The 27,099-nt window shown below is 43.2% G+C and overlaps 1 protein-coding gene across 1 annotated transcript in view; it reads left to right on the top strand.

Annotated features, from left to right (window-relative positions):
• DIAPH2 (diaphanous related formin 2) overlaps positions 1–27,099 on the top strand; it is a gene marked incomplete in the record, with an annotated part of 1,463,478 nt that overhangs the window by 320,455 nt on the left and 1,115,924 nt on the right.

Below are 27,099 nucleotides of genomic sequence, written 5' to 3'. Positions count from 1 at the left end.
ACTACTGGTTTTCACCAGAGCCCGCCGCAAAGCGGGATGGTCTTGCTGCGGCGGTAGTGACCAGGTCGTATCCACTAGCAACGGCTCAACCTCTCTGGCTGCTGAAGATAGGCGCGGTACAAGGGAGTAGACAGAAGCAAGGTCGGACGTAGCAGAAGGTCGGGGCAGGCAGCAAGGATCGTAGTCAGGGGCAACGGCAGGAGGTCTGGAACACAGGCTAGGAACATACAAGGAACGCTTTCACTGGCACAATGGCAACAAGATCCGGCAGGGAAGTGCAGGGGAAGTGAGGTGATATAGGGAAGTGCACAGGTGAAGACACTAATTGGAATCACTGCGCCAATCAGCGGCGCAGTGGCCCTTTAAATCGCAAAGACCCGGCGCGCGCGCGCCCTAGGGAGCGGGGCCGCGCGCGCCGGGACAGGACCGAGGGAGAGCGAGTCAGGTACGGGAGCCGGGGTGCGCATCGCGAGCGGGCGCTACCCGCATCGCGAATCGCATCCCGGCTGGCAGCAGAATCGCAGCGCCCCGGGTCAGTGGATCTGACCGGAGCGCTGCAGCGGAGAGAGTGTAGCGAGCGCTCCGGGGAGGAGCGGGGACCCGGAGCGCTCGGCGTAACATATAGTAGTTATATTTTTGTATATAGGAGCAGTATTATAGTAGTTATATTCTTGTATATAGGAGCAGTATTATAGTAGTTATATTCTTGTATATAGGAGCAGTATTATAGTAGTAATATTCTTTTATATAGGAGCAGTATTATAGTAGTTATATTCTTGTATATAGGAGCAGTATTATAGTAGTTATATTCTTGTATATAGGAGCAGTATTATTGTAGTTATATTCTTGTATATAGGAGGAAGTATTATAGTAGTTATATTCTTGTATATAGGAGCAGTATTATAGTAGTTATATTATTGTATATAGGAGCAGTATTATAGTAGTTATATTCTTGTATATAGGAGCAGTATTATAGTAGTTATATTCTTGTATATAGGAGCACTATTATAGTAGTTATATTCTTGTATATAGGAGCAGTATTATAGTAGTTATATTCTTGTATATAGGAGCAGTATTATAGTAGTTATATTCTTGTATATAGGAGCAGTATTATAGTAGTTATATTCTTGTATATAGAAGCAGTATTATCGTAGTTATATTCTTTTATATAAGGTGAAGTATTATAATTATTATAATATAATTATCTCTGACGGGACCTGGACTTTGTCGGTTTGATAGATCACATGTGTTAGTTGTGTCTCTTGGTCCCATCTGACCATATCATTTATACAAGCGCTATCTGTGCCCTTACTTTGTTAGCCAGGCAGAAATATTAACCAAATTCACCTGTTTTCCTCCATGACACAAAGTTTCTTTGCCTGAATTCTCCTTTAATGTGGTAGTGGCCTTTATAATTCTGCCTTAGCCACATTTGCTCTGATATGATTATTGTTTTAGAATCTGGACAATCAGGTCTGGTCAATGTATTTTTTGGAATATTTTTTCTGTAAGGGATCGTTCACACCTACAGGATCTGCTGCATATTTTGTGCTGTTTATTTTTTTTCCCCTTTAACTTCAATGGATAGCAAAATCAGCTGCAGAAAATATGCAGCAGATCCTGTAGGTGTTATTGTTCACATAAATCCTCCGACTTCAGGGTTCGTGCTCATTAGTTTTACTTTTATTCCTAATATTTTTCCCTACTTTGCTCTTGTATCAATTAAAGCAAAAGGAGAACACAGATTGGCGTTTTAGGCGACATCTGTTCCTTCTGCCGCCTGTGAGACCCCTGATAAATATAGTCGTCATTTTGTAGCATTACACATCTACATCGTGTTACCTGAATTCTTAAACACCGCCATTTTTTTTTAGCTTTCGGCGAGCAGAAAAGGCTTGATATATTTCCGTCAAACAAGCTTGAATGTAATTGACAAACTTAATTCCAAGCAGATGGCGGTAGAATATTTCATTATTTAATTCCGATAATTAGGTACATAACACCGTAATCCCGGCAAACAAATACCCGGCTAATCATCTGCCCTTGTTGTATGTTTCTCGGCAGCGTTCCTAACACCTACATATTGCAGTAATAGCCACGTGTGAGTTTCCAGCCTACACATGGCGCCCGAACCCCCCGTATTGTGCTGTAAACAGCGACGCGAAAAACACAAAACAAAGTTAAAAACAAATTTCATGACTTATACAGAGGGCGGTCCAGTGCGGGAGGCAAATATAGCGGCACAGGACGATTGTCCATAGGACGGGCCCCTTCACTGGAGACCAAGGGAGTGCACTCACTCAAGGTGATCGCCATGGACTTAAAGGGGTACTCCGGTGCTCCAATGTTCTGAACATTTAATTCAGAATACTCAGAGCCGGATGCCGTGATCGTGACATCACAACCACGCCCCCTTGTGATGTCACACCATGGCCCCTCCTTTCATGTCTATGGGAGGGGGCGTGTCAGCTGACACGCCCCCTTCCATAGACATGAATGGAGGGGGCGTGGAGTAATATAACAAGGGGGTGTGGTAGTGACATCATGATAACTACCACAGACATTTGTTTAGAATGCCAGGTGCCGCGGGAGATCGCGGGGGCCACAGCAGTGGGACCCTCAGGATTTGACATCTTATCCCCTATCCTTTGGATAGGGGATAAGATGTCTAGCGGCGGAGTACCCCTTTAAGGGGTTGCCCAGTATCAGGGACGTGCACGGACATTTTAGGGGTTAGGGGCTGAACTGAGAAAAGGGGAACTTCCCATAATTATTTATATAAAAGTCCACAGGGCAATTTTAGGAGGAACATCGAAAGGATATGGGCTAGAGCCCCCTTTCTAGTCAACCTGTGCACGTCCCAGCCCAGGATTATAAAAAAAACACACAACTGTTTCCTTCCAAAAACAGCACCACACCTGTCTACAGGCAACGTGCGGTATAGCAGCTTGGCCCCATTCACTAACGTTAATCTGATCTGTAATTACCCACACAACCTGCGGACAGGTATGGCGTCTCTTTCCGGAACATGCAGCCATGTTTTTCTAATCCTGGCCGGCACAAGAAAGTTAGGAGCCAGGATTTACTTTACTCTACCATGTTTGCGTAGTTTTGACTTTTTAATCAATTTTTATGAAAATTTTTCTGGGATGTAAGAAAAGATCAGGAAGGAGGGTGACAGGAGGGGCAGCAGGAAGGAGGGTGACAGGAGGGACAGCAGGGGGGAGGGTGACAGGAGGGGCAGCAGGAAGGAGGGTGACAGGAGGGACAGCAGGAGGTAGGGTGACAGGAGGGGCAGCAGGAAGGAGGGTGACAGGAGGGACAGCAGGAGGGAGGGTGACAGGAGGGGCAGCAGGAAGGAGGGTGACAGGAGGGACAGCAGGAAGGAGATTGACAGGAGGGGCAGCAGGAGGGAGGGTGACAGGAGGGGCAGCAGGAAGGAGGGTGACAGGAGGGGCAGCAGGGAGGAGGGATGATGACAGGAGGTGCAGTAGGAAGGAGGGTGACAGGAGGTGCAGCAGGAGGGAGGGTGACAGGAGGGGCAGCAGGAAGGAGGGTGACAGGAGGGGCAGCAGGAAGGAGGGTGACAGGAGGGACAGCAGGAGGGAGGGTGACAGGAGGGGCAGCAGGAAGGAGGGTGGCAGGAGGGACAGCAGGGGGGAGGGTGACAGGAGGGGCAGCAGGAAGGAGGGTGACAGGAGGGACAGCAGGAGGGAGGGTGACAGGAGGGGCAGCAGGAGGGAGGGTGAAAGGAGGGGCAGCAGGAAGGAGGGTGACAGGAGGGGCAGCAGGGAGGAGGGATGATGACAGGAGGTGCAGTAGGAAGGAGGGTGACAGGAGGTGCAGCAGGAGGGAGGGTGACAGGAGGGGCAGCAGGAAGGAGGGTCACAGGAGGGGCAGCAGGAAGGAGGGTGACAGGAGGGACAGCAGGAGGGAGGGTGACAGGAGGGGCAGCAGGAAGGAGGGTAACAGGAGGGGCAGCAGGAGGGAGGGTGAAAGGAGGGACAGCAGGAGGGAGGGTGACAGGAGGTGCTGTGGGAAGGTATGGTGACAGGAGGTGCAGCAAGAAGGAGGGTGACAGGAGGGACAGCAGGAGGTAGGGTGACAGGAGGAGCAGCAGGAAGGAGGGTGACAGGAGGGACAGCAGGAAGGAGGGATGATGACAGGAGGTGCAGTAGGAAGTATGGTGACAGGAGGTGCAGCAGGAGGGAGGGTGAAAGGAGGGACAGCAGGAGGGAGGGTGACAGGAGGTGCTGTAGGAAGGTATGGTGACAGGAGGTGCAGTAGGAAGTAGGGTGACAGGAGGTGCAGCAGGAGGGAGGGTGAAAGGAGGGACAGCAGGAGGGAGGGTGACAGGAGGTGCTGTAGGAAGGTATGGTGACAGGAGGTGCAGCAAGAGGGAGGGTGACAGGAGGGACAGAAGGAAAGAAGGTGACAGGAGGGGCAGCAGGAGGGAGGGTGACAGGAGGTGCATCAGGAGGAAGGGGGCAGGAGGTGCAACAGAATGGTGACAGGAGGGTGATTGAAGGTGCAGTAGGAGGGAGGGTGACAGCAGTGACAGGATGTGCAGTAGGAGGAAGGGTGACAGCAGTGACAGGATGTGCAGTAGGAGGGAGGGTGACAGCAGTGACAGGATGTGCAGTAGGAGTGAGGGTAACAAGAGGTGCAGCAAGGGACCTAGGATTGATTTACAGAACTGTAGGTGGCAGTAGAGTTTTTATATGTTCCTCCTGGGCAGGATCAGGCTGCAGGCGGGGCCAGGTCTACAGTCCCCCACTCTCTACCATATGGCAGGGCAGTCTCCTCCTCCTGACTGTCTCTCTCGCTCCTGATGACAGCTTCTCCTGCAGGCTGGGAGAGATCACAGGGACTATGGCCAGGACATCCCCTCCATTACCGCTCTGCAGGCTGGGAGAGATCACAGGGACTATGGCCAGGACATCCCCTCCATTACCGCTCTGCAGGCTGGGAGAGATCACAGGGACTATGGCCAGGACATCCCCTCCATTACCGCTCCTCTCCGGCCGTGCTGCAGCCTCGTGCATTCAGGATAACGAAGCCTCTAAATGAAAGTAAAAGTGAGAGGAACTACTGCCAACCACCACCAGGGGCAGCATTAGATTACAAGGGTATTCATCATCTGCTATATACTGCCGGTGCCTGGACTGACAAACGCCTAGGCGCCATAATGAAATACTCAGTTGCTATGGTGACCTTGTGCCTTGGATTTGTCAAGCCCTGGTGAAAAGACAACTGGGAGTTAGAGAGGAGAATATTGGCTAGTATGAAATAAGCAACCCCATCAAATAGTTAAAGGGTTACTCCGCCCCTAGGCATCTTATCCCCTGTCCAAAAGATCTCGGCTGCGGCACCCCAGACATCTGTGGTAGCCTGGAGGGGTGATGGTGTCTGGGGTGTTGTGGAGTGGTAGTGTAGGGTAAAGGATTAACCCTTAATTGTCGTGACGCCAGGGTGCGGTTTCCTCAATGGAATTGTCCTACCACCAACCGTCCCAAAAACGATAGGGAGGAATAAATGAATGTCCACAGCAGAAGATGATGAAAACCGGAATGAACTTTACGATAACTGCAGGTAACATAACAGTCTTTTAGCAGAGGACCAGGGTACGGGCTCCCCACAGGTTTGCTGGGACTTCTGAGGTTAATGAGCTTAGGTTTCCTAGCCCCTGTGCTACTGAACTTAGGGTATTTTGGAGATGCAGTAGTCACACAGGATTTGTAGTTTTGAGCGAGATAACTCCGGGTTTAGTGGCTGCGGAAGATAAGGCCCAGCTTGAATTGATGAGATGACATATGAGATGTGCTTCCTCTGATAATCCGGCAGGAAGAGAGCAAGAGAAGAGAGAGAATCTAGTGGCAGCAGCCCCTTATATATTAAGAGGACGGGACAAAGCTCATTGATTCTCCAAACCTGTCAGTCCTGACCCAAGGAAATATGGGTATGTCACATGACTCAAAGGTCCTTGAACCTTAACATAACAATTATTTAAAGGCACATGACCTCTAAGGTCCTATACACAGACATACTATAGTAAAATATATGGATATATACATTTATACACATTATCAAGAGGCGACTAGGGGTTAGCACTCCAGGAGAGCCCTACTAGCATGGAGGGACTCTGGCTGAGGGGACTACAGACAAAGGGACAGGACCTGGTCCTGTACTGGGACACCACACATCTGATTCATTGCCGTGCAGGATGAATGGCAATGCGGGGCGGAGGCTTTTGACGTCACGGTCATGCCCCCTCAATGCAAGTGTTTGGGAGGGGGACCCCCGTGATCAGACATCTTATCCCCTCTGGATAGGGGATACGATGTCTAGGGGCAGAGTACCCCTTTAAAAAAATGCAACAAGACTAAAGGCAGAATGTGAATATGAAAAGAAATATAGACCCCAACAAATGAGAAAACAAAATGTCCTGAAAACATCTTGTAAGAAAGAGAAACACTAAATGGTGAACAACAAAGATTAGTGGTCTACGGGAATACCTGAGCTCCGCACTTTATACGTTACGGATCTGAGCGCAGTGCGGTCACAATATTAGGTATCATAGGAATTTCACATGCAACTTTTTAGCTTTCAGTAAAAGTTGTGTCATGGCAACTCTGGCTGCACTGTGGTATCACCAAAGATCACCGTGCCTCAGATGTAGAGGAAAAAAATACGGTAAGCCCAGCCGAAATAACAAAATACGGTAAGCCCAACCGAAGTATCAAAAAGAAGTAGTGTAAGCCCAGCCGAAATAACAAAATATAGTGTAAACCTAGCCGAAATAACAAAAAATACTGTAAACCCAACTGAAATAACAAAAAAATAGTGTAAGCCCAGCCGAAATAACAAAATATAGTGTAAACCCAACTGAAATAACAAAAATTGTGTAAACCCAGCAGAAATAACAAAATATTGTGGAAACCCAACAGAAATAACAAAAAATACGGTAAGCCCAACCGAAGTATCAAAAAGAAGTAGTGTAAGCCCAGCCGAAATAACAAAATATAGTGCAAACCTAGCCGAAATTACAAAATATAGTGTAAACCCACCCGAAATAACAAAAAATACTGTAAACCCAACTGAAATAACAAAAAATACTGTAAACCCAACTGAAATAACAAAAAATAGTGTAAGCCCAGCCGAAATTACAAAATATAGTGTAAACCCAACTGAAATAACAAAAATTGTGTAAACCCAGCAGAAATAACAAAATATTGTGGAAACCCAACAGAAATAACAAAAAATACGGTAAGCCCAACCGAAGTATCAAAAAGAATGTGTACAGAGAAAAGAAGAGTTCAGACAACACCTTAACAAATAAAATCATGTTTATTGTATTATATTAAAATAACAGTGTGAAGAGACGCATAAAAGTAATTGGAAGTGGAATTAAGGTCAAGTACCAGTACAAAAAATAGGGTTACTGCCGACTATGATGAGATAATATATAATATATTGAGACAAGTAATGAGTCTAAATGTATACTCTCAGTTCCTTTTGAAGGCTGCACTCCATGCCATAAATTACTCCTACCAAAGTGCCAGTAGTGCGATATACATTCAATAAAATGCCTGAGTATACAAAAAATACCAAAAGTGCATATGTGTATGAACTAGTGATAATTACCACAATATTACTGCACAGTGTTATTTATATATATATATGATAATACTCAGACACTGTCCATGGATACATGCAGACTGCAAGTGCAACGAAGGCTCAATCAGATAAAGAGAGTTGCCTTACCCATCATAAGCAGCAGAGCCCCGACCCCTACGATCATTTCGGTTTCCCTTTATCAAGAGGTACTAGTGAGCTACACCGCACCACTGTTTATATAATGCTCGCTATTACTACAATTACCTGCAGCCGTGTGTAATCCATCTGGCGCATGCGCAGCAGTCCTCCGGAAGTAGTGTAAGCCCAGCCAAAATAACAAAATATAGTGTAAACCCAACCGAAATAACAAAATATAGTGTAAGCCCAGCCGAAATAGCAAAATGTAGTGTAAACCCACCCGAAATAACAAAAAATACTGTAAGCCCAGCCGAAATAACAAAATGTAGTGTAAACCCACCCGAAATAACAAAAAATACTGTAAACCCAACTGAAATAACAAAAAATAGTGTAAGCCCAGCCGAAATAACAAAAAATTGTGTAAACCCAGCCAAAATAACAAAAAATAGTGTATACCCAACCGAAATAACAAAATATAGTGTAAACACAGCCGAAATAACAAAATATAGTGTAAATCCAGCCAAAATAACAAAATACAGTGTAAACCCAGCCGAAATAACAAAATATAGTGTAAACACAACCAAAATAACAAAATATAGTGTAAACACAACCGAAATAACAAAAAATACTGTAAACCAAACTGAAATAACAAAAAATAGTGTAAGCCCAGCCGAAATAACAAAAAATTGTGTAAACCCAGCCAAAATAACAAAATATAGTGTAAACCCAACCGAAATAACAAAAAATTGTGTAAGCCCAGCCGAAATAGCAAAATGTAGTGTAAACCCACCCGAAATAACAAAAAATACTGTAAGCCCAGCGGAAATAACAAAATGTAGTGTAAACCCACCCGAAATAACAAAAAATACTGTAAGCCCAGCCGAAATAACAAAATGTAGTGTAAACCCACCCGAAATAACAAAAAATACTGTAAACCCAACTGAAATAACAAAAAATAGTGTAAGCCCAGCCGAAATAACAAAAAATTGTGTAAACCCAGCCAAAATAACAAAATATAGTGTATACCCAACCGAAATAACAAAATATAGTGTAAACACAGCCGAAATAACAAAATATAGTGTAAACCCAGCCGAAATAACAAAATACAGTGTAAACCCAGCCGAAATAACAAAATATAGTGTAAACACAACCAAAATAACAAAATATAGTGTAAACACAACCGAAATAACAAAAAATACTGTAAACCCAACTGAAATAACAAAAAATTGTGTAAGCCCAGCCGAAATAACAAAAAATTGTGTAAACCCAGCCAAAATAACAAAATATAGTGTAAACCCAACCGAAATAACAAAAAATTGTGTAAGCCCAGCCGAAATAACAAAAAATTGTGTAAACCCAGCCAAAATAACAAAATATAGTGTAAACCTAACCGAAATACGGTAACAAAATATAGTATAAACCCAGCCGAAATAATAAAATTTAGTGTAAACACAACCGAAATAACAAAAAATACTGTAAACCCAACTGAAATAACAAAAAATAGTGTAAGCCCAGCCGAAATAACAAAAACTTTTGTGTAAACCCAGCCAAAATAACAAAAACTTTTGTGTAAACCCAACCGAAATAACAAAATATAGTGTAAACCCAGCCGAAATAACAAAATATTGTGTAAACCCAGCCGAAATAACAAAAAATTGTGTAAACCCAGCCAAAATAACAAAATATAGTGTAAACCCAACCGGAATAACAAAATATAGTGTAAACACAACCGAAATAACAAAAAATACTGTAAACCCAACTGAAATAACAAAAAATAGTGTAAGCCCAGCTGAAATAACAAAAAATTGTGTAAACCCAGCCAAAATAACAAAATATAGTGTAAACCCAACCGAAATAACAAAATATAGTGTAAACCCAGCCGAAATAACAAAATATAGTGTAAACCCAGCCAAAATAACAAAATGTAGTGTAAACAAAACCGAAATAACAAAAAATACTGTAAACCCAACTGAAATAACAAAAAAATTGTGTAAACCCAGTCAAAATAACAAAATATAGTGTAAACCCAACCGAAATAACAAAATACAGTGTAAACCCAGCCGAAATAACAAAATATAGTGTAAAAACAACCAAAATAACAAAATATAGTGTAAACACAACCGAAATAACAAAAAATACTGTAAACCCAACTGAAATAACAAAAAATTGTGTAAGCCCAGCCGAAATAACAAAAAATTGTGTAAACCCAGCCAAAATAACAAAATATAGTGTAAACCCAACCGAAATAACAAAAAATTGTGTAAGCCCAGCCGAAATAACAAAAAATTGTGTAAACCCAGCCAAAATAACAAAATATAGTGTAAACCTAACCGAAATACGGTAACAAAATATAGTGTAAACCCAGCCGAAATAATAAAATTTAGTGTAAACACAACCGAAATAACAAAAAATACTGTAAACCCAACTGAAATAACAAAAAATAGTGTAAGCCCAGCCGAAATAACAAAAACTTTTGTGTAAACCCAGCCAAAATAACAAAAACTTTTGTGTAAACCCAACCGAAATAACAAAATATAGTGTAAACCCAGCCGAAATAACAAAATATTGTGTAAACCCAGCCGAAATAACAAAAAATTGTGTAAACCCAGCCAAAATAACAAAATATAGTGTAAACCCAACCGGAATAACAAAATATAGTGTAAACACAACCGAAATAACAAAAAATACTGTAAACCCAACTGAAATAACAAAAAATAGTGTAAGCCCAGCTGAAATAACAAAAAATTGTGTAAACCCAGCCAAAATAACAAAATATAGTGTAAACCCAACCGAAATAACAAAATATAGTGTAAACCCAGCCGAAATAACAAAATATAGTGTAAACCCAGCCAAAATAACAAAATGTAGTGTAAACAAAACCGAAATAACAAAAAATACTGTAAACCCAACTGAAATAACAAAAAAATTGTGTAAACCCAGTCAAAATAACAAAATATAGTGTAAACCCAACCGAAATAACAAAATACAGTGTAAACCCAGCCGAAATAACAAAATATAGTGTAAACACAACCAAAATAACAAAATATAGTGTAAACACAACCGAAATAACAAAAAATACTGTAAACCCAACTGAAATAACAAAAAATTGTGTAAGCCCAGCCGAAATAACAAAAAATTGTGTAAACCCAGCCAAAATAACAAAATATAGTGTAAACCCAACCGAAATAACAAAAAATTGTGTAAGCCCAGCCGAAATAACAAAAAATTTTGTAAACCCAGCCAAAATAACAAAATATAGTGTAAACCTAACCGAAATACGGTAACAAAATATAGTGTAAACCCAGCCGAAATAATAAAATTTAGTGTAAACACAACCGAAATAACAAAAAATACTGTAAACCCAACTGAAATAACAAAAAATAGTGTAAGCCCAGCCGAAATAACAAAAACTTTTGTGTAAACCCAGCCAAAATAACAAAAACTTTTGTGTAAACCCAACCGAAATAACAAAATATAGTGTAAACCCAGCCGAAATAACAAAATATTGTGTAAACCCAGCCGAAATAACAAAAAATTGTGTAAACCCAGCCAAAATAACAAAATATAGTGTAAACCCAACCGGAATAACAAAATATAGTGTAAACACAACCGAAATAACAAAAAATACTGTAAACCCAACTGAAATAACAAAAAATAGTGTAAGCCCAGCTGAAATAACAAAAAATTGTGTAAACCCAGCCAAAATAACAAAATATAGTGTAAACCCAACCGAAATAACAAAATATAGTGTAAACCCAGCCGAAATAACAAAATATAGTGTAAACCCAGCCAAAATAACAAAATGTAGTGTAAACAAAACCGAAATAACAAAAAATACTGTAAACCCAACTGAAATAACAAAAAAATTGTGTAAACCCAGTCAAAATAACAAAATATAGTGTAAACCCAACCGAAATAACAAAATACAGTGTAAACCCAGCCGAAATAACAAAATATAGTGTAAACACAACCAAAATAACAAAATATAGTGTAAACACAACCGAAATAACAAAAAATACTGTAAACCCAACTGAAATAACAAAAAATTGTGTAAGCCCAGCCGAAATAACAAAAAATTGTGTAAACCCAGCCAAAATAACAAAATATAGTGTAAACCCAACCGAAATAACAAAAAATTGTGTAAGCCCAGCCGAAATAACAAAAAATTGTGTAAACCCAGCCAAAATAACAAAATATAGTGTAAACCTAACCGAAATACGGTAACAAAATATAATAAATACGGTAACAAAACAAAAAATACTGTAAACCAAACTGAAATAACAAAAAATTGTGTAAGCCCAGCCGAAATAACAAAAAATTGTGTAAACCCAGCCAAAATAACAAAATATAGTGTAAACCCAACCGAAATAACAAAAAATTGTGTAAGCCCAGCCGAAATAACAAAAACTTTTGTGTAAACCCAGCCAAAATAACAAAAACTTTTGTGTAAACCCAACCGAAATAACAAAATATAGTGTAAACCCAGCCGAAATAACAAAATATAGTGTAAACTGTCACGATTCGGCTTCCAGGTAGTGGATCCTCTGTGTCAGCGAGGGATTGGCGTGGACCGTGCTAGTGGACCGGTTCTAAGAGGCTACTGGTATTCACCAGAGCCCGCCGCAAAGCGGGATGGTCTTGCTGCGGCAGTAGCAACCAGGTCGTATCCACTAGCAACGGCTCTACCTCGCTGACTGCTGAGAAGGCGTGGGACAGAAGGATTAGGCAGAGGCAAGGTCAGACGTAGCAGAAGGTCGGGGGCAGGCGGCAAGGTTCGTAGTCAGGATGGGTAGTAGAAGTTCAGGTACACAGGCTTTGGACACACTAAACGCTTTCACTGGCACAAGGCAACAAGATCCGGCAAGGGAGTGCAAGGGAGGAGACTAGATATAGCCAGGGAACAGGTGGGAGCCAATTAAGCTAATTGGGCCAGGCACCAATCATTGGTGCACTGGCCCTTTAAGTGTCAGAGAGCTGGCGCGCGCGCGCCCTAGAGAGCGGAGCCGCGCGCGCCAGCACATGACAGCAGGGGACCGGGACGGGTAAGTGACCTGGGATGCGATTCGCGAGCGGGCGCGTCCCGCTGTGCGAATCGCATCCCCAACGGCCATGACAGTGCGGCGCTCCCGGTCAGCGGGACCGACCGGAGCGCTGCAGGGAGAAAGACGCCGTGAGCGGTCCGGGGAGGAGCGGGGACCCGGAGCGCTAGGCGTAACAGTACCCCCCCCCTTAGGTCTCCCCTTCCCTTTGTCCAGTAACTGCCTCCCCTGGGATGAGGACACCGGGAAAGAATGGAGGGTTTCCTCAACGGCAGGCAGTACAGCAGGAGTGGGAATGGGGAGGGAGGGCAGAGGGCGAGGCCTGGCACGGGGCAGTGTGACACCAGGACGGGGGCCATGGGGTGGCACAGAGGCTTGCCTGACGGGACTGGGAGGGGGGGAGAGGCACTTCCTGTGGCAGGCAGAGTCCCAGTTCCTGATCTCCCCGGTGGTCCAATCAATGGTGGGGGAATGAAGCCGGAGCCAAGGCAGACCGAGGAGAACCTCAGAGGTACAGTTGGGGAGAATGAAGAATTCAATCTTCTCAAGGTGGGGTCCAATAGACATGAGGAGGGGCTCTGTGCGGTAACGCACGGTGCAGTCCAATCTGGCTCCGTTGACCGCGGAAATGTAGAGCGGCTTGACGAGACGGGTCACCGGGATGCTGAATTTATTAACAAACGACTCCAAAATAAAATTTCCTGAGGCACCGGAGTCCAAGCAGGCCACGGCTGAGAGGGAGGAGCTGGCTGAAGAAGAAATCCGCACGGGTACCGTGAGACGTGGAGAAGCAGACTTGGAACCAAGAGACGCCACACCCACGTGAGCTGGGTGCGTGCGTGCGTTTCCCAGACGTGGAGGACGGATAGGGCAATCCACCAAGAAATGCTCGGTACTGGCACAGTAAAGACAGAGATTTTCTTCCCTGCGGCGATTCCTCTCTTCCTGGGTCAGGCGAGACTTATCCACTTGCATGGCCTCCTCGGCGGGAGGCCCAGGCGTAGATTGCAACGGATACTGTGGGAGAGGTGCCCAGAGATCTAAGTCTTTTTCCTGGCGGAGCTCTTGGTGTCGCTCAGAAAAACGCATGTCAATGCGGGTAGCTAGATGGATGAGTTCTTGCAGATTGGCAGGAATCTCTCGTGCGGCCAGCACATCCTTGATGCGACTGGATAGGCCTTTTTTAAAGGTCGCGCAGAGAGCCTCGTTATTCCAGGATAATTCTGAAGCAAGAGTACGGAATTGTACGGCATACTCGCCAACGGAAGAATTACCCTGGACCAGGTTCAACAGGGCAGTCTCGGCAGAAGAAGCTCGGGCTGGCTCCTCGAAGACACTCCGGAGTTCAGTGAAGAAGGCCTGGACTGTGGCTGTGGCAGGATCATTGCGGTCCCAGAGCGGTGTGGCCCAAGACAAGGCCTTTCCTGAAAGAAGGCTTACTACGAACGCCACCTTAGACCGTTCTGAAGGAAACAAGTCCGACATCATCTCCATATGCAGGGAACACTGAGACAAAAATCCACGGCAGAGTCTGGAGTCCCCATCAAATTTGTCCGGCAGGGACAAGCGGAGGCTAGGAGCGGCCACTCGCTGCGGAGGAGGTGCAGGAGCTGGCGGAGGAGATGGTTGCTGCTGTAGCAGAGGCAGAAGTTGCTGTAACGTGGCGGTCAACTGCGACAGCTGCTGTCCTTGTTGGGCAATTTGCTGCGATTGCTGAGCGACCACCGTGGTAAGGTCAGCGAGACTTGGCAGCGGCACCTCAGCGGGATCCATGGCCGGATCTACTGTCACGATTCGGCTTCCAGGTAGTGGATCCTCTGTGTCAGCGAGGGATTGGCGTGGACCGTGCTAGTGGACCGGTTCTAAGAGGCTACTGGTTTTCACCAGAGCCCGCCGCAAAGCGGGATGGTCTTGCTGCGGCAGTAGCAACCAGGTCGTATCCACTAGCAACGGCTCTACCTCGCTGACTGCTGAGAAGGCGTGGGACAGAAGGACTAGGCAGAGGCAAGGTCAGACGTAGCAGAAGGTCGGGGGCAGGCGGCAAGGTTCGTAGTCAGGATGGGTAGTAGAAGTTCAGGTACACAGGCTTTGGACACACTAAACGCTTTCACTGGCACAAGGCAACAAGATCCGGCAAGGGAGTGCAAGGGAGGAGACTAGATATAGCCAGGGAACAGGTGGGAGCCAATTAAGCTAATTGGGCCAGGCACCAATCATTGGTGCACTGGCCCTTTAAGTCTCAGAGAGCTGGCGCGCGCGCGCCCTAGAGAGCGGAGCCGCGCGCGCCAGCACATGACAGCAGGGGACCGGGACGGGTAAGTGACCTGGGATGCGATTCGCGAGCGGGCGCGTCCCGCTGTGCGAATCGCATCCCCAACGGCCATGACAGTGCGGCGCTCCCGGTCAGCGGGACCGACCGGAGCGCTGCAGGGAGAAAGACGCCGTGAGCGGTCCGGGGAGGAGCGGGGACCCGGAGCGCTAGGCGTAACATAAACCCAGCCGAAATAACAAAAAATTGTGTAAACCCAGCCAAAATAACAAAATATAGTGTAAACCCAACCGGAATAACAAAATATAGTGTAAACACTACCGAAATAACAAAAAATACTGTAAACCCAACTGAAATAACAAAAAATAGTGTAAGCCCAGCTGAAATAACAAAAAATTGTGTAAACCCAGCCAAAATAACAAAATATAGTGTAAACCCAACCGAAATAACAAAATATAGTGTAAACCCAGCCGAAATAACAAAATATAGTGTAAACCCAGCCGAAATAACAAAAAATTGTGTAAACCCAGCCAAAATAACAAAATATAGTGTAAACCCAACCGAAATAACAAAAAATACTGTAAACCCAACTGAAATAACAAAAAATAGTGTAAGCCCAGCTGAAATAACAAAAAATTGTGTAAACCCAGCCAAAATAACAAAATATAGTGTAAACCCAACCGAAATAACAAAATATAGTGTAAACCCAGCCGAAATAACAAAATATAGTGTAAACCCAGCCAAAATAACAAAATGTAGTGTAAACAAAACCGAAATAACAAAAAATACTGTAAACCCAACTGAAATAACAAAAAAATTGTGTAAACCCAGTCAAAATAACAAAATATAGTGTAAACCCAACCGAAATAACAAAATATAGTGTAAACCCAGCCGAAATAACAAAATATAGTGTAAACACAACCGATATAACAAAATATAGTGTAAACCCAGCCAAAATAACAAAATATAGTGTAAACACAACCGAAATAATGAAATATAGTGTAAACCCAGCCGAAGTAACAAAATATAGTGTAAACACAACCGAAATAACAAAAAATACTGTTAACACAACTGAAATAACAAAATATAGTGTAAACACAACCAAAATAATGAAATATAGTGTAAACCCAATTGAAATAACAAAAAATAGCTTGAAATCTAAAAATAAAAACATGATGAGAGGCGGATGTTCTGTTCCTCATCTAGTTCTTCTTCATGACCAAACGGACCCCCCCCCCCCCCCCCCCGGCATTCATGTTTATTCAGTAATAATAATTGAGAAGTTGTCGCTTTTTCCTGTATCAGTATAAAGAACCATGAGCGCCCGATATATAGAATATCTGGTTTATATATATATATATATAGTTCTCTGATATATATAGCAAGTTTGTGGGGAGATCAGAAGTTTGTCATTCTTTGTTTTTGTTGTCAAAATATGGAGGAGAGAAGATGAAGTATTTATGATTGATTTTAATAAACTGTTTTGATTCTGCACCTCCAGGTACGAAATCTGTTCATATAATTCACTTAAAAAATACAAAATATGTAGAAGTGTAAAACCATTGTAAATCATCATTGTCAGAGGGGGAGGGGGGGGTGGTAACTGGAGGCGATCAGTAGGTGCATCGCATGAAAACAAATCTGTTTACCCCCCCCCCCCATACAAGGAGGGGGGCGCCGAGCGGCATCTCCAAAATTATCACTTTACTGAACTTTGTGTTATTATGTTACAAAAGGAAAACGATCAGAGCGATTGAATACCTGATCTACAGCTCTGTATATATATATATATATATGTATTGGCAGAAATATATCACACTATAGTAGATATATTCTTGTATAAAGGAGCAGTATTATAGTAGTTATATTCTTGTATATAGGAGCAGTATTATAGTAGTTATATTCTTGTATATAGGAGCAGTATTATAGTAGTTATATTCTTGTATATAGGAGCAGTATTATAGTAGTTATATTCTTGTATATAGGAGCAATATTATAGTAGTTATATTCTTGTATATAGGAGCAGTATTATAGTAGTTATATTATTGTATATAGGAGCAGTATTATAGTAGATATATTCTTGTATACAGGAGCAGTATTATAGTAGATATATTCTTGTATAAAGGAGCAGTATTATAGTAGATATATTCTTGTATATAGGAGGCAGTATTATAGTAGATATATTCTTGTATATAGGAGCAGTATTATAGTAGTTATATTCTTGTATATAGGAGCAGTATTATAGTAGTTATATTCTTGTATATAAGAGCAGTATTATAGTAGTTATATTCTTGTATATAGGAGCAGTATTATAGTAGTTATATTCCTGTATATAGGGGCAGTATTATAGTAGTTATATTCTTGTATATAGGTGGAGTATTATAGTAGTTATATTCTTGTATATAGGAGCAATATTATAGTAGTTATATTCTTGTATATAGGAGCAGTATTATAGTAGTTATATTCTTGTATAAAGGAGCAGTATTATAGTAGATATATTCTTCTATATAGGAGCAGTGTTATAGTAGTTATATTCTTGTATATAGGAGACAGTATTATAGTAGTTATATTCTTGTATATAGGGGCAGTATTATAGTAATTATATTCTTCTATATAGGAGCAGTGTTATAGTAGTTATATTCTTGTATATAGGAGCAGTATTATAGTAGTTATATTCTTGTATATAGGAGCAGTATTATAGTAGTTATATTCTTGTATATAGGGGCAGTATTATAGTAGTTATATTCTTGTATATAGGAGGCAGTATTAAAGTAGTTATATTCTTGTATATAGGAGCAGTATTATAGTAGTTATATTCTTGTATATAGGAGCAGTATTATAGTAGTTATATTCTTGTATATAGGAGCAGTATTATAGTAGTTATATTCTTGTATATAGGAGCAGTATTATAGTAGTTATATTCTTGTATAAAGGGGCAGTATTATAGTAGTTATATTCTTGTATATAGGAGCAGTATTATAGTAGTTATATTCTTGTATATAGGAGCAGTATTATAGTAGTTATATTCTTGTATATAGGGGCAGTATTATAGTAGTTATATTCTTGTATATAGGGGCAGTATTATAGTAGTTATATTCTTGTATATAGGGGCAGTATTATAGTAGTTATATTCTTGTATTTAGGAACAGTATTATAGTAGTTATATTCTTGTATATAGGAGGCCGCATTATATATTCTTGTACATAGGGGCAGTATTATAGTAGTTATATTCTTGTATATAGGAACAGTATTATAGTAGTTATATTCTTGTATATAGGAACAGTATTATAGTAGTTATATTCTTGTATATAGGAGGCCGCATTATATATTCTTGTACATAGGGGCAGTATTATAGTAGTTATATTCTTGTATATAGGAACAGTATTATAGTAGTTATATTCTTGTATATAGGAACAGTATTATAGTAGTTATATTCTTGTATATAGGAGCAGTATTATAGTAGTTATATTCTTGTATATAGGAGCAGTATTATAGTAGTTATATTCTTGTATATAGGAGCAGTATTATAGTAGTTATATTCTTGTATATAGGAGCAGTATTATAGTAGTTATATTCTTGTATATAGGAGGCAATTTTTATTGTGCAAACAAACAAAATTACAATTAACATAATTTCTTACAATGCAAAACAAAAATAACAAGCATTGTACACACAATGACTACTCAACTAGAGTATGTACAGAGTAATATTAAACTTAGAAAGTCCACATTTGCTGGAAAAGGAAAAACACAAAAAATTTAATAAAATAACATGACATCATCTGTGTTAAACCAATGAGACATTCCTCCATAATTTCCCATTATTTTGGTTCCTCCGTATCTCTAATGACTTTACCCACTGGAGCTCGGACATGATCTGTCTTACTGCTGTGTTGTGATGGAATGGCTCATTGTGTATGGACACTCTAGTTCTCATGTGCCAATGGTAATATTTAATGATTGTTATAATTATGTACATTGTCTCTCTGTCTACAGTCCTGTTACTGGATGGTACAGCATATATGATGTCAGGATACGTCAGGTTCTGCAGTAATGGGATGTTCAGCTTACTGGACACTTCTTCCCATATCCTCCTCCCGGCCCTGCAGTCAGATATGAAATGCTCCATGGTCTCCTCCTGCTGACAACCCAGAGGACAGTTCCTATCTGAGACACTTAGATATTTCAGGTTACCCCTGACAAAGAGCCTCCCATGGAGCGACAGCCAAGCTATGTCAAAGAATTTTGCGGGGAGTCGTTTCCCATTGAGGAACTTAAGACTTTCCTGTAAAGTGCTGGTCACACAGTCCCTCAAGGCAAGTGGAGAGCAGAAGAAAGCCCTACAAACCCTTACGTATAGATCCTTCCTTGGCTTACTCTCTATATAGGACTTCTCAATGCGCCATCTCTTCAGACATCTGAGCCCGTATTCCAGGTACGGGGGGAGGTAGTCACGCGTCCATCTCCCCCTCTTGAGACTGCCGCCTCGCACCCAAGACTCTGCAAAAGGCAATATCCAGTCCCTGATACTATTCGCCCACAGAGAGCTGTTTGAGTCCATGCAACCAAAATTAACTTTTAGAAACATGGAGTCAAAGAACACCCTTGGATTCAGCATATCCAACCCACCCTCTCTCCTCTGTAGGTAGGTGACCCCTCTTTTTATCAGGTTCAACCTGTTCCCCCAGAACATTTGGAAGAACAGGCTAAAGAGCCGAGCAGAGAAAGATTCTGGCAAAGGAAAAACAACAGAGACATACAAAAAGACGGGGACCAGGTAAGTCTTCAACATTTTAACCCTTTCTCTATAGGTCAGCCTCCAGTTCTTCCATCGCTGAACCTTTGCATTTCCGGCTTCCAACTTCTCTTCCCAATTTAATTTGGCGTTATCGTCCCTCCCGAATTTGACCCCTAGGATTTTAATATAGGAGGAGGCTCTCACAAATTGGAGCAGATCAAAGTCTGGATCAGAATCAGATATCCAGAGAGCTTGACTCTTCTCAAGGTTGACCAGAGACCCTGAGGCCTCCGAGTAACTTCTGATGGCTGCAGACAACATCTCCACCTCACGAGGCTCAGATATCACTACAGTCACATCATCCGCGTAGGCAACAACACTCAGGGGTAGGCAGTGGGGGACCGGCACCCCCTGAAAACCACACTCCTGCAGTGACCTCAGAAACGGGTCTAAGGCAAACAAATACAGCAGCGGACTCAGTGGGCAACCTTGTCTCACCCCCGCCTCAACCCTGAAGGTGTCACCTTGCCAACCATTGATCAGAGGAAAGCTCTCGGCCTCACAATACAAAGTCTTCAGCCAATCGATGAATTGTCCCGGAATACCGTACTTTGACAAAGTGGCCCATAGATACTCGTGATCTACTCTGTCAAAGGCTTTAGCCTGGTCAAGACTCACAACATATCTCCCACACCTCAGGGCTTTACATCTCTCAAACATCTCCCTTATGGAGATCACTGCCCCAGAGATGTTCCGCCCTTTTACTGTGCCATACTGACAGCCTGCCAACAGTGCCGGGGACAGACAAACTAACCTAGAAAACAGGATTTTTGCCAGAATCTTCCTGTTGACATTCAAGAGGGCAATCGGCCTCCAGTTCTTGATGTCACTCGGCTCTTTACCTTTAGACAGCAGAATCAGCGAGGACACTCTCATGGATGGAGGCATCAGGTGACTTTCTAGACAATTTGTGTAAACATCCACGAGGATTGGGGCCAAGAGGTCTCTGAATGTCTTATAGAATTCTGCTGTTATCCCATCTGGACCTGGTGCCTTCTTCACATGTAACTTATCAATGGCCTCTTTGACCTCCGCCACCGTCAATTCTGCTGTCAAAGGAGAAAAGTCCAAATCATTAGTATCAGGGAGCGGAGTTGTCTCCAAGAATTGGGTCATCTTGTCTCTATCCAAAACCTTCCTCTGAAACAAGTCAGCATAGTACGATCTCACCACCCCCAGGATACCCTCCCGAGATTCCTGCAAAACACCCTGGGAGTCAGTGAGACCGGTGACAGATTTATTTGCCACCCGCTCCCGGCAATTCTCAAAGGGATCAGGAGACCCTAAGGACCCATAATCCCGTTCAAGAACCAGGGAGGTATACCTGCTGTACTGATACTGCCTTATCTCAGATTTCAGCCGGTCTATCCTTTGTTGGTCCCCACCCGCCGAATACAGTGACTCCAATTCTTTGCGCAGCTTGAGATACTGGCCATACTTACTCTTCCCCTTTATAACTGACAGTCTCTTTAAGAGGGTTCTGATCTCATCCTTGACATCCTCCCACCAGGCGGCCATATCATCATAGAAGTCCACCCTCTCTAGTTGACCCTGTATAAGAGAGTGAACCTGCCTCTGCACAGAAGGATCCTCTAATAGGCTGGAATTCAGTCTCCACAACCCTCTACCTGTCTCAGGACACCGTGTGACACCCAAACAGAAATATAAGGCCAGATGGTCAGAATAAGGGACGATCTTCTCATCTTTCTCACCAATCGTCTCTGTAGGACTAACCAGAGCCAAATCTATCCTACTGCTTCTTCCACCACAAAAATAGGTAAACTTTGCCTTCCGACCACCCTGCACAAACACATCTGACAACCCGGCCTGTAGAATGATTTGGTTTAAGACCTTGGAGTCTCGTGTTAGAGGTCTATTAGAGGATCTGTCACTAGTTGTTCTGGAGGCATTAAAATCTCCAGCCAAGATGACGGGGACAGACGTGAAGAGATATGGCTTCACTTCATTATAAAGGTTAACCCTTTCAGTCACTGTCTGTGAACCATAGATATTAATGAGTCGTAGCCTTCTACCCCGAATAGTAACTTCTAGCATTAGGCACCTTCCCATCAATACCTCTGTCAGCCTATGTACAGTTACATCATTGGTGGTAAACAGAATAGAGACCCCGGCACTTGGTTCCACAGCCAGTGACCAAAAGGATGGACCAGACCGCCATTCCCGCTCTGCCTCACGTAACAGTCCTTGAGTATTTAAACGTGTCTCCTGTAAGAAGAAGATGTCAGCATCAATAGACTTTAGATGGTCATATACGACGTGTCTGGTCCTCCTCACTCTGACACTGTTCACATTACTGGAGAACACTTTAAGGGTAAAGTCGGCCATCATAACAAAGGAAAGCAGAAGAAGCAGATATGTCACCCCCATCATCACAGATCTGAGTCCGAGCCCTCCTGCTGACCACCTGTTTCCATGTCCGATTCGGACAGACGTTTATCCCGCGGGGGTCTCCTTTTTGTGGGGGGATCACCCTCTTGGTCCTCATTAAATTCATCTACCACTCGCTTCAACTCCCTCTCCATCTCTTCCTCAGCGTCTGACTCTGACAACACACTGTACCTATTTGTGATGGTCATTACACCTGACCCGGGGTCTACTTTCTTTTTGGAGGGCTTTTGGACAGTGGTCCATCCCTCCTCAGGCTTACGGCTGGTTTTGTCTTTTTTCCGTCTCTTCTGCGGATTTATTGATGCTGGGGCGGAAGAAGACATGGCCACAACCTGCTCAGTGACCTCCCTGTTCCCCTCAGTGGCTCCTGGCTGGGACTGGTCGGGCACTGTGTCACCCATATTGTCACCACTAGTGTCACCAATATTGTCACCCATATTGTCACCCCTAGTGTCACCTACAGTGTCACCCATATTGTCACCCCTAGTGTTATGCTGAGGCTCGGGCTGTGTCACTGCTGACCCTGACACCAACGTCTCCTCCTCCAGGTCCTCTGCCCCCTCCAGCAGGTCCTCATCAGGGAAGTCCTTACAGATGTTATGCCAGGCATCAGGACAGTCCCTGTGGGAGTGACCGGTCTTACCACAGAGGTTGCAGCGGATGTTCTGGCAGGTGGCGCTGACATGGCCGATCTCCCCACATAAATTACACTTCACCAGGGTGCAGACACTCGCGATATGACCGGTCTTCCCACACTTGAAGCATTTTCTGGGCTGACCTGCATAGAAGCAAACCCCTTTCTCCCGACCAATGAAAAATGAATTGGGCAGATGTTGGGTAATGTTATTAATCTGCCGTAACTTTACCAGGACCTTCCACCCGCCCGTCCATATGCCGTCCTCATCCCTGGTCTTAGTCAGGTCTGACATTAGGTCACAGTGCCTTTTTAACCATACAACAATATCCTGGGGGGGGACAGACTCGTTCCAGAATATTATGGTGACGTTCGCTGTGTCTGGTCTGGAGATGGGGACAAAGCTGAACTTATTCCAGCCATCAGCATCTCTCACCCGGGTGACATGGGCCCAGAAGCGGTCCAGGTCAGACATGAGTTTGAAGCTGACGTCATAGCCCTGCCTGTCAGGAAGGTTTATCACTGCCAGGATGTTAGATGGCAGGAAGCCCATTTGGTGGCACAGAAGTTCACGGACCACAAACCTCCTGTCAGGCAGCTCCTCCTTGGCCCCTCTATGTCTGAACCTGACCACGTTCCTCCTCTTGAAAGCCTGACCCGTGTAGTTTACATTAGACATGAATGGTGACCCACGACTCCAGGCATTACCAGAGGAGGCGCCACTACTTCTACCCTCCTGCTGTACTTGGGGGCGCTGTGGTGGCTGCTGACCAGCCGTACTAGGGGGGTCTGACACTTGTGTGACTAAAGGGGGGAAGTGTTGTGCATCAGACTGTACAGCCCCCTCCCCACCATCAACCTCTATACTCTGGGGGTCACAAGCCTCTGAAGGCTGAACTAATGGTGGACCTGACCCCAGAGATGACCCCAGATCCCACACAGACTGTGAAGCGCCCCCCTCTGCAGACACATTATCAGTAATATCACATACAGTCATATCAGTGCAGTCACTGGCAGCATGATCCTGCACTACAGAGCCCAGCAAGCCCTGCAGAGCCATGTCCTGTGAACTCTCTGCTGCACTGCTGCCTTCAGGTAAGAGTCCACAGTCCTGCTGCTCTCTACTGCCCCCAGGGGCTTGTGGTGACTGCACTACTGTTACAGAGTTACCTTCAGGTATGTGTCCATAGTCCTGCTTCACCGTGCTGACTGCTGGGACTTGTGGTACCTCTGGAGGAGTCTCTGCAGGTCTCTGATGTTGCTGGACGCTTGCTTCTGCTTGTCTGTACAAATCCCCTTTTTCAAAAGGGAAGCTGGCTGGTCTGAGGAGTGGTCTTGCACAGGACTGCTGGATGTCCTCTTGTCTTGTACAGGACTGCTGGGTGTCCCCTGGTGAGGCTGAAGACTTAGGTGCAGCAGTAGATGACTTTGTTGCTGGTCTTTCCTTATATCCCTCAAATCGCTGCTGATTTCTGAAGGTCTCAGCGACTGGTCCCATCCGCTCCAATACGTCCTCCATGTCCTGCACAGTGTCAGCGAGCTGCACAGCGAGGGAGCTCAGCTTCTTGTCATGTACAGCCTGGTTATTGGGGTTTGCTGCCTTTAGCTTGTATATACAGTCTATCTGTTTCTGCAGCTGTAACTTTGTCTTTTTTAAAGTCTCAAGTCTCTTTACCAGAGCTGGGATCTGCTCGGCCAAACACAGTTCAGGCGCCCGCTGAGTATTGGGGGGCCGCGCTGGTGGGGTACTCACAGGACTCTGCTTCTGAGGGGGCATCTGTCTCGGTGCTGTGGTCACTGCTGCAGGGTCACAATCTCCAGACTGGGGACTGGGCCCCTGTTTTTTTCCAGTGACCGCACTTGTGGCCCCCTGAAGCCTTCCTGCTGTACTCCCTCTGGGCTCATCTGGCGTGCTTGTAACTTTTGCGCTGCTCCCGCTCCCGTATCGTGTGCGGTCAGACCGTATCAGGACAGGCTGCTGCAGATTCTCCTGCATGGTCTGCTTCTCCAGGGATGTTCTCCTCTGTCTGACTGCAGGAGGGGTGGATTGTACCTGCAGCCATTACCTGACTTGATGAAGTGTCTTTCTTCACTTCCACAACTTTCTTCTCATCTGTGCTTCTTACTGCACCAGAACTGACAACATTCTGAACATTTCTTACATCCAGAGAAACTTTAGGATTTTCATCCATGGTTTGTGGTGTCTGGGGATTAATTCCCAGAATAGGCCGAGAAGCCTGGGCCTTGCTTGGGGAGCTTCCCCACCCAGGGTGGCCCCGCCCCGGGCTTTCTCCAGACATCAGGAGAGCAACACACACACAACCTCTCAGCTAGGAGGCAGTATTATAGTAGTTATATTCTTGTATATATCAGTATTATAGTAGTTATATTCTTGTATATAGGAGCAGTATTATAGTAGTTATATTCTTGTATATAGGAGCAGTATTATAGTAGTTATATTCTTGTATATAGGAGGCAGTATTATAGTAGTTATATTCTTGTATATAGGAGGCAGTATTATAGTAGTTATATTCTTGTATATAGGAGCAGTATTATAGTAGTTATATTCTTGTATATAGGAGCAGTATTATAGTAGTTATATTCTTGTATATAGGAGCAGTATTATAGTAGTTATATTCTTGTATATAGGAGCAGTATTATAGTAGTTATATTCTTGTATATAGGAGGCAGTATTATAGTAGTTATATTCTTGTATATAGGAGGCAGTATTATAGTAGTTATATTCTTGTATATAGGAGCAGTATTATAGTAGTTATATTCTTGTATATAGGAGCAGTATTATAGTAGTTATATTCTTGTATATAGGGGCAGTATTATAGTAGTTATATTCTATTATATAGGAGCAGTATTATAGTAGTTATATTCTTGTATATAGGGGCAGTATTATAGTAGTTATATTCTTGTATATAGGGGCAGTATTATAGTAGTTATATTCTTGTATATAGGAGCAGTATTATAGTAGTTATATTCTATTATATAGGAGCCGTATTCTAGTAGTTATATTCTTGTATATAGGAGCAGTATTATAGTAGTTATATTCTTGTATATAGGAGCAGTATTATAGTAGTTATATTCTTGTATATAGGAGCAGTATTATAGTAGTTATATTCTTGTATATAGGAGCAGTATTATAGTAGTTATATTATTGTATATAGGAGCAGTATTATAGTAGTTATATTGTTGTATATAGGAGCAGTATTATAGTAGATATATTCTTGTATATAGAAGCAGTATTATAGTAGTTATATTCTTGTATATAGGAGGCAGCATTATATATTCTTGTACATAGGGGTATACTGTATTTCAAATTAATGTCCTTATTGATTCAGAAGTAGCATTTGTGAAATATATTTACTCGTCATCTTGTACACATACTGAACATATAAGGGGCTGTCATGTGGTTACAAATCAGATAATGGATTTCTGTATTGTGTCAGGTAGAAATAACATAAATAGCTTTGAAGAATCCAGATTGTTCATTTAAGGATAAAGAAAAGGATAAGAAGCTGCAGCAAACATTCACAACCAAAACACAGATTAAATGTAAGGATCAGCGTTCTGATACTACGGAGCGGTAGAACAGTATAAGAAAGAATTATATTAGCGATACATCGAGCCCTGAACACCTACAACAATCTTCTCCATTATATTCTTTGTACATTTTAACCTGACAGGAATGTGGATAAATGATCTGGAAATGTGCCGATGATTTTCTTAAAGTAGAAGAATAAACAAGTCGTCACTACTTTCCCCCTCTTGTCATCACATGGTGTAGTCAGCAGTGGGCGCCATTGATCACAGGAGAAAAATATTTTCTATTAAATGTTTTATTGGCATGAAAAGGTTAATGTTTTTTTTTTATATACAGTTACAATTTGCAGCGTTGTCTCACACCTCCGCAGGTGTCTGTGTTTGGCGCTGTGTGTACAGTGTGTGTAGCGCTGCATGTCATTATGCGAGTTGTAAAAGTTTTGCCTGGAAACTTGGCAAAAGTGATTTAATAACCGTTTACCTGCGGGGATGTTGTGTTATTTGGAGGGAGGGTGTTCTATGGGTATTTGACAACAAATGGTTAAAAAAAAAAAATCATCAGGTCAGACAAGTGGTTTTCAACCAGGGTACCTCCAGCTGTTGCAAAACTACAACTCCCAGCATGCCCAGACAGCCGAAGGGGC

This window comes from Hyla sarda, chromosome 9 (genome assembly GCF_029499605.1).
Source record: "Hyla sarda isolate aHylSar1 chromosome 9, aHylSar1.hap1, whole genome shotgun sequence".
In the NCBI taxonomy this organism is placed as follows: domain Eukaryota; kingdom Metazoa; phylum Chordata; class Amphibia; order Anura; family Hylidae; genus Hyla; species Hyla sarda.
The sequence above is the reverse complement of the archived record's forward strand: the minus strand, read 5'-3'. Positions and strand labels throughout refer to the sequence as shown.